We start from the raw sequence: 9,794 nt of genomic DNA, 5'->3' as shown, positions 1-9,794 counted from the left end.
AGGGCTTGGGGGATTGTGTTTTTATTCATTGATGGGGGTGAAAAATAGTTGTGTAGTTTGTTTAACTTTAGTCGTGTTTTAAGACATTATATAAAGCGGCTGATAGTCTGGATTACAGCCGGCTAGACATGGAGATCTCTTGGGAAATTAACATGAGTCAGTCATCTTCCAAATTTGTGGCGTATCTTTGGCTCATTAAACTATTGTCCTTTTTTATTTGTATGTTTTCCCCTTTTTCACTTTTTACTTCTTAATGAGCGTGTGCTTGGGTGGATTAATGATTCAGGTGCTGCTTGCTGTCTACATTATGCAAAGGTGGAGGAAGAATCTAAAGTTTCTTTTAGATGCAGTCTGCCATAGGGAACATGACACTCAAGCACAGAACCTTGGTCTCTCTTTTCTTCTTGGTCACTAACCAATCCTGCTATGTTGTAAAGAAGAGTAAAGTGTTGCAAAAGAAAACTTTTTGTAAACACAGACTTACATTTTAATGAATTGATTTTGCCATAAAGTTTTTTTTCCTTTTGAATCTAACTTCCTTATTTCAATGTTCGTCAAAAAGCCTGAGGGAAGTTTACATTTGTTGGAAAAATAAATTTCTCACTCTGCATCCTCTTTTTTTCTACTTCTCCTTCCTCCAACAGATGGTCTCCTGGACTGCAATGGCAGCCAGCAACAACAGCACAGCTATGACAGCAGGGGGGAACTCCACCTACAACGCTACCACTACTACGGCCACAGACACCTTTGGCGGTCCAACCAACTCCACCTCCACTACTGGAGCGGGCGTCTCACTGCACACATGCACCTTCACTTTCTTGATCCCCTTCATCATGGCAGCCTTTCTCCTCCAAAGCTACTGTTGAAGCCCGGAGCCCACAGCCCCCATCTTCTCTGCCTCAACACTCCTCCTCACCTCCCACCCCATTATCCCATGCAGTCCAGCCTCTCTCAGAGACCACAAGACTAACATGGATGGGCTCTGCAACCTTTCTACGTCCTCCTTAAGTAATGCTAAAAAGTATGTAAGTCAAGACATTTCTTTTAACAAAAGGGGGGTTTAGCCTATAGCAGGAGATCATCACCAATCCAACTTCCTTCAGGATTCAAAAGGAACAGTGGTGCATCCAGCTTCCCTTTTTGGCTTGCATTTCCTTAGTCATGCCATCACATTTTGGAGATGCTCAGGGCTGCGGGTTTTCATGTCACGTGTCTCGATTGAAATGCGGACCACTTGAGTGTACAGAGGTTCTTTTTGTGGCTTCTAATCGACCTGGCAATCAATATCACAATGTGTTTTGTTTGTTAAAGTTTGGCAGTAGGAGGTTTGAGAAAAAAGTATGAGCCAGATGACCTCTTTAGTTGGTTTTACAAACAAAACAAAACAAAACAAAAAAAAAATGGCTCTTCAGTCTTTTTATTAGAAATGTCATTGAGATGTATGTAGCAAAAAAGTTGCCACACGATGTGTCAGTTTTGCCTTGTGATTTTTAAAGAGCTGTGGTCTTTTACAATGAGGGTTTGATTGACACCTTTGCTCCCTTCATCCAACGGTTAGGTGCAGGAAATGAGTGTATGTGAAACCATATGGGAAGGGTTGATGTTACAATTCCCCCTTATAGTTTATATTTTGTATAAATGGAAATGTTGTACTGTTTATTAGTTTGCGTAAAGATCAATGAAGAAACAAAAATGTACAATAAATTATGAAAAACTACAACTGTAATCGCTTCTTTGATTCTCATTTTGTTGTAACATGGCTAACTTTCCTGAGGAAACATTTAACCAACTCTATCTAATCCTTTGGTTTTCCCGCCTCCAAACGTGCAGGCCATTTATCATCCTTGTGCAGTGTATAGAATTAAAGGGTGTGGTGCTATTTTATTCATCATTACTAAGCTGCCAGGCAGTCGAGACAGGCAGTTGCTGAGCTGCAGGCCAGAGAGATGGACTCAGCACTCCCTTGTGCCCCTAAAGATCTACTCTGGATTTGTGCCAGAGCAGTACTTACCTACTGGATACAAAACAATATCAGCCCCTATGGTGCTCTAGTGACGAACAACATTTAGACAGATGGATGATGAGTCTTCAATTTTGAGTTTATAAGAGGGAGGGAGGCCGTGCAACAGCTGATAACATGCACAAATGGGTTATTTCAGTCTGAAGTTTGAATACCATTATTTTTATCCGTCAATATCTGAAAGAAAAAAGATGATGTCAAAGACCTCTCCAGGGAACACAATGTCAAATTTGATTATGTACATAAACAGGTTTGGCCTTTGGCTGTTACTTAACACTGTCTAGTCTTGTCTGTGGCTTAATTCACCAACAGCTGCAGAGTATAGAATAATAACTGTGGAGGCACAATATCAATTGAAGTTCATATGATTCTAACTGAAATATTTTCTGAATATTTAATGTTTTCAATACAAGAAATGTTTCTTTTCTAAATATGCTCTCTTGGGGAATACATGAACAACAGATTTAATTAAACTTAATTAAACCTAAAGTCAGCTCTTCTATTATCCCATTTGAAATTGTGCGTTTAGGGGCGTCATTATTTGTACACGAAGCTTCAGATTTATACCTTATTATTCCATTTATCCATTTCCTTTTTGAGGTTTTTGTAGCTTTCTGTTATTCACTGCTAGTCTGGCAAACAAAAAAAAAGCTACCAACAAAGGCAAAAAAATCAACACATCACATACGAGCGTGCCCCTACGATGACAGAGAGTAGCGTGTGGCTCGGAAATGCCTCAGCACCAGTAAAGCCAGCCGCATGACTCATTAGCCCAGTCTATTGTTTCTCAATCCTCTCTGCACTGTTAACCTCTCCTCACGCTCGGTCTCGCCTCTCTTTTAACATCCCTGTTCCGGATCTATCTGTTTAATATCCCCCAACAGACTAGTCTGCAAATGCAAGTTCTCAAAAACGAATGAGGCTTTTTCTTCCCATAATGCAGCTGAAGTCATGATTTTACAGTGACGCTAAGACTTTCAATGATACATTTCCAACAGTTATACTTTTTTCGCACCTTCAGTACTTGAAAACGTTTTGCAGACTGCTGACTTCATATATAGTACTGTCCAAAACTCAGCCACATTTCTTTATATTTTGCCAGGAAGAGGGGGATTTAGTGCAGTAATTTATTGAAAAATGTGCAAACATACATGAAAATATAGCACATGGTGCAAAAATAAAGTCTGTAGGATTCTAATGAGCTTGAAAATCAGTATTTTGGACCACCTGGGATCTTTAACAATGTGTTTGGGATCAATGTCATGATACTTTTCAGGTGGTATTACATGGTGGATCATAATCTGATGGTACTTTTCTGCATTTGTAATTCTATCAATTTTAACAAGATCTCAAAAACCACTTGCTAAAATGCAAACCACAAACCATGACAGTGCCTTATTTTACATGTTTTATAGATGACTGAGTCATTCCAGTGTGAATAGATTGGCTGAGTCATTACAGCCTCATATATATTTGTATGCATATTTGCCTCAGGGAATTAACCAATTCCCTAAGCTAAAAACCAAACATCTAGAAAAAGATATGCCAGCCTTATCCCACAAAAGGCTTTTTATTGTTTTTTCATTTTCAACCTATCAGCGGTGACTAAGCCACTCATATAAAGCCCTTCCCATTGGTGAAAAAGCAAATTTGTTTTGCTTTATTGTTTTTAGTCCTTCCTTATTATTCTGAATAAACCAGGATTGCTGCTTCTGATAACATCAAGATCATCACTTTGATGTTATTCGAAAAGACTCTTTAGACGCAAGGTATTACCAACATCATGTAAGCTTTTACCATAAAAATACAATTAAATTTTGTCTACACAGCAGTGATTAGTAAAATAAAAAGTTGAGAAATGGAGCAAATCTTCAAAACAAACAAGGCACAGGGAAAGACTATTATGGATCAGACCAGATGCTTCAGTAGCATCCATTCCCTCCCAGCTTTACTCCGTATTTTCTAAGTGTTTGACTCACTGTTTATTCCTTTAGCATACAGTCACCTGTGTCATAGTGTAAGGCGTAACACCCAGCAGACATTTAATCATTGATTAGGGTGATGAATTATTCAGACATTCACCATTGTTGCAGGGACAATGTCCCACACTCTGCCCCACTTCTTACCCACACACATGCTCTTCTCTTTCATGTGTTTCTTTGTTGTGTAAAAGCAACTGTTGATATCACATGGAACATTTTTCACTATGCACTATGCTGCCACACTGGATCCAAGAGTTTATGAATGAATAGTCACGACTGCTTCTGAACACAGATAAAGGTGTGCATTTTTGTGTTTTCACGAGGTAATGATTGATATTAGATCCCCTTTCTTTTATTATGGTCTCAGCCTGGCTGCCTTGTGTCAGGTTTCAAACAGATCTCGTAACAAAGGGAGCAAAAGAGCATCTTTTCAGAGGTTCAGTATTTATGTCAGATAAAACTTCAGTTATTAAACATTCATATGACTTTAGTATTTTTTTCTAAGTGAAAATTTTGGCTCTGCTCTTATCAGAAAATGGTTTTGAACCCCTGATGTTGTTAATCTGAGACTAACATGTAGATAGGTGTTACACCTAACACCTGGTTGGCTAACTGGCCTTTAGTTGGCTTAACCATGAAGAAGAAAACCATCAGGTAGCAGATTCAGTAAGCTTCAAAACAAGCTTTTGGGCATGATAAAAAGTGAGAACAGTGTTGAAGTGAAAGCCTGGTTTGTCCTGTACCTGTAGCACTGGTACAGGATGTAGGCAACACACATAAAGAAACTGCATAATAGTACATTATGGTATATAAATGAAACAGTTAATAAACACTTACCAGTGTATTAGCCATTTAATTTTGACCTTCCAGGTTAAAAATACTATTAGCAGTTTTTTTTGGGTTTTTGGGATAATAATGTTAATAATATATTATAGATAAAAATATGATAAATAAAACACTTTCACTATAGTTTCATACACTTTCATACTCCCAATAATACATGTTGATATACACAGTACTAACACTTTTTTATGCATATAATGTACCTGACACTCAGTTCCACTCTCTGGAGCGGATAAATCACTGGTGAATGATTTACCACTGAAAAGTCATTTAATTATTTAACCATTATTTAACCAATTACAGCATATGACACTATTACAAAATAGGTATACATGTAAATGTGCAAAAAACCTGTATATTACACAAATGTTCTTTGGCAGTGTGTATGTATTTCTTGTTTTGTTTTGTTTTTAATTCAGCTAATATGTTTATCACAGTTTCATTGAGATAAAACTTATTGCCTTTGTGCACTTGTGTGTTTGTCTTTGTCTGTCTCTCTTAATTAGGACATTCTTTCCCACAAGGCATCTTACAGCATGATTTCCAAATCTCATTGAAATTAAAACCTGGTTGAAAATGAAGCAATAATAATAATAATATAGTAATAATGCTAGTCTTATTTCATGTGTGTAGATGGTTTAGGAATGTCAAATAACTTAAATCTGTTGAAGAATGGTTCCATCTTAAATCCTACACCCAGTACAAAGAAATAAAAGATGTGGAAGACACTCCACAGCCCACACCCACTTATACAAATCAGATTAAATCCCAAAGCCAGAGAACCAAATTTATCAAGAACAAAGAGTCCAACCAAACACACAACAAGCACCTCTGAGGTTTCAGATGCTTATTTCTGGGAAAAGACGATTTACACAAATTTACATTTTTTGCAAATGTAAATTTATGCAAATCACCTGTTCCTGTCAGCATTTGATGGTCATGAATGTCGATGCTTTGATTTTTCCCCCCAACCATTGTATTGTAGTTTTAACCCTGTGGTTTGGATCATTATCCTCTTGCATGGTTCAATTTGGGCTAAACTTTTTCTGTTGGACAGATGACCTGACATTTGACTTTAGAATACTTTGGTATCCTGAGGAGTTCATGGTCAGCTGAGTGACTGCAAGGCTGTATGTAGCCTTGGCTGTGGCTCCATAACACTCACCATATGATGCATTTTGTTTTTGCCAAATGTGGCGATATGCATTTTGGACAAACATCTCCACTTCGTCTCACTTGTCCAGAGGACTTTTTCCAGAAGTTTTTGGTTTGTTCAGGTGTAATCTTACAAACCTCAGCTGTGCTGCCATTTTCTTTTTTTAGAGAAAAGAGGCTTTCTCCATAACTGTTGTAAACAAGTCATGCTTGTTTAGTCTTTTTCTAATTTTACTGTCCTGAACATTTAATATGCTAACTGAGGCCCGTAGACTCTGCAATGTAGTTCTTGGGTGCTTTACAGTTTCTATTAGCATTAAACAATCTGGTTAATTTGCTCTTAAATGTTTTCCACCAGTGAATATTTTTACTCAATACAGAATGATGGACTTCATATTCTGAGGAAATAACCTCATAACCACACCTATTTATACAAATCAGATTAAATCCCAATGCCAGAGAACCAAATTTTACATGAACAAAGAGTCCAATCAATTAATCACACAACAAGGACCTCTGAGGTTTTGTGTGCTTAGTACTGGGACAAGATGATTTACACAAATTTACATTTTTGCAAACCTACTCTTTCTGATTTGTATATTTTCCATTTCTTACCTATTTGCAATGAACTTTGAGGTCAAGGTCTGTTATCACTGTGTCACAGTTTGCACTGGCAGACCGTGTGGAGGGAGGAAGAGGACCCAAACACAGACACTTAGAACAAAATTATAATTTAACAAAAGGTGAGACATTTATTTCTGGCTGGGAAAAAGGTACAAGACACAAGGCACATGCACACTGAGGCAAAACTAACTAGAACTAAACTGGGAAAAAATAAATGAAACAAATCCTTTAACATGGAAAAACCTTGAAACACGGAGGCATGATGATCAGGGGGAAGTGGAAACACATGGGAAAACAGCTGATTAGAATGAACACAGTGATGCCACAGGGGAAGTGAAACTAAATCGCGACACGTTAATTTTACATGTCATTCTTACTCTCAGATTAACAGTATTTAAAATAGGATGATTATCAGTGCTAGTGATATCAGTGGTAATGGAAGTAAAACAACACACTGATATGTGCATTTAAAAAAACTTATATTTGCTAGATATACAACTTCACACCCATCTGTTACATTAAAGTTAAATGCTTGCAATCTAAATGCTCTCTGGATTTTATATTATGCAGTGATCAGATTATTTTCATCCTTTCTCATTTGTACCCTGTTTATGCAAATTTATCTGTTCCTGTCACAATTTGACATTCATGACCAGAACAAGCTGTTGTCATTCTTGTCTCTGGGTACATCTCTCTTGTGTGACTAGACCAACAAACACTATTTACACTCATGATACCACAGACATTTATACACCCTAATTTCCTGTCCTTGACAATTAAAGAAAACGAGAAAAACTGCTTTCTAATTTTTCCTGGTTATCATTTGTCAATTGAATCAATCATATTCATATCATTAGACTGGGCTACAAACGGCTATTAATTTGACGAAACGTACCCTGTGACATTTTCTTGCTGCACTGTGATCTATTTGTTTGAGCATTCAAATGTATTCCAATTTCAAGTAAGACTAAGAATACAATGACAGATACAGTCAGGGCCAAAAGAAAGTACACCCTCAGTCAGTTCTAAGGTTTTGCATTTCAGGATGTACCAAAAAAAATATCTAGTTCTTACCAGGTCTAAAAATGTGGTAAAGAGCAACAATACTATGCAAAACTTGCACATGTTTTCATTACTTGTCCAAACATACACCTCTTTCTTTTCTCCAAATGTGGTAATGTGGATTATGGCCAAACATCTCCACAAACTCCAGAGGTTTTGTGGTCTTGGGTGCTTTACAGTTTCTATGAGCAGTATACAAACTGACTTTGGGGTAAATTTGCTCTTGAATGTTTTCCACTTATGAATAATTTTACTCACTACTTCAAATTTGGTGGAAATAATCTTATAACCCATCTCAGATTGACTGCATCTCTCAGATCAGTGCTGACATCTTTCCTGCTTGGCATTGAGCTAACATGCAGCTGAACGCTCCAGACAAGCAAACTGCCAAAACGTCTACTTTTACAGAGGAGCTCACACTTGCTGATGATCAGTTAATCAAATGCATTTGATTAGCAGCACCTGGCTGCTACTTGGAAGCAGCAAGGATTTACTACGTTTTTTAGACACTGCTTCTGTGTGTTGGCATAAGTGTGTATGCACTTATGCATCTATGGTGGATCTTGGATAGTCTCATGTTTTTCCTAGTAGGGAGAGCACAAATATCATTTTCTTTATTCAGCACCTCAATTAAAAATAGCATCTAAAATGTACAAAACATTGTTGATCTATCTAAATATAATCAATTGTAAACTAATTTCAAAGAGCCACATGAACAATTTAGTAACATTATGCCCCTATTAGGTTAAAATAGAGGAAGGTAAAAGGAAAAAGCAGACAAAAAGCTGTGCATCAGCTGAAAGGTCCTTCCTGCCAGATGGTCAGCTGTACTCGTTTTTCTTTTACAAGGAAGCTTTTTCTTCTTAGACACAATGAAGCGTTGCCTTGCTGTGAAACACAGCAGAAGTGAATCAGTTAGCATAGATGGGAGTCAGATCTTTTCAAGCTGCTTGGTTTCTCTTATTTTCAGTAATCACATGTAGCTCATCAATTAGGTAGATAAAGTGATCCCCTGTTCCTGTCTCCAGTTTCAGTGATTCATGTCCAGTGGCTTTGGTTGCTATAGAAACCAAACAATGGAAAGATTTTTGACACCAGTCCAGTACGGTAAATGTGCCCGTGTTAATTTGTAGTTGATTTCTCCTTGCTTTATCAATGGTGGTCACACCGAGTGATTAGACAGACATGGCTTTTATTTACTAAGCCTGAATGCAAAAGCAACAAAAATCCTATTCATGTGTGAGCCATGAATGACCTGTTTAACATAACATAGGAGTGAGAGCCCACATAACTAACCTGATTCCATGAGCAAATCAGGTTATCCCAGATTTACACCACCACTGTCCCGGCTGTCAGGGACAGTGGTGGTGTCCCTGCTGGCTACCAAACTCAGAGTGCCCTCCGAGAGCGCCTCTGATCTAACTAACTGCATATCTAGGACAAACCACCCTCTCCTCCCCGTGTAACCTCTTGGAAGGACACCTGATGCCACATGATGGCACCTGTTTGCTGAGAATAGCTTCGACCCACTGCGTGTGTCGAAGAAAGATACACAAGAAGCCCCAGCCAGAAAGCTGTGATGTACATGAACTAATCATGTATACAATGACTGCTAAATACACTGATGGCTCACAGAGAGAATGAGAGAGAGAGACTGTGTCTCAGTACCATCTGCTCTTTGAGGCAGCGTGCTTTTTATTCAGACTGCACTCACTTGTCTGAGACATCTGACAAACTGAAAGCAGAGCACAAATATAATGCACCATTATAATTTTGGTTTTCATGGCAAGCATACCCTAAAGGAATCTGTTTCATAGAAACTGAAAATCAAAGCATGTTTCAATTATTTGGCTATTTGTTTTCAGTTGCGCATAGTTCACAAACCACATATGTTGTGTCTGCACTCATTTTTTTTCAGGCAGTGAGAATTATGATGTTGGTGATTTGGAGAAGACTTTGACAAACAGGATATTTTGAAGGAGTGGTAATAGCTTTCGTGTAATTAAATTTAATGAAAATTTCCAGAATTTTCAACGCCACCAAAACCATCAGTTATTATTTTTTGACAAAATAGCTCACAGGATTCCATGACAAATATCATGCTATTT

The sequence above is a fragment of the Copadichromis virginalis genome, linkage group LG15, assembly GCF_057382275.1.
Source record: "Copadichromis virginalis isolate Kocher_CV1m ecotype Utaka linkage group LG15, C_Virginalis_male_GT1.1, whole genome shotgun sequence".
Taxonomy (NCBI): Eukaryota; Metazoa; Chordata; class Actinopteri; order Cichliformes; family Cichlidae; genus Copadichromis; species Copadichromis virginalis.
The sequence above is the reverse complement of the archived record's forward strand: the minus strand, read 5'-3'. Positions refer to the sequence as shown.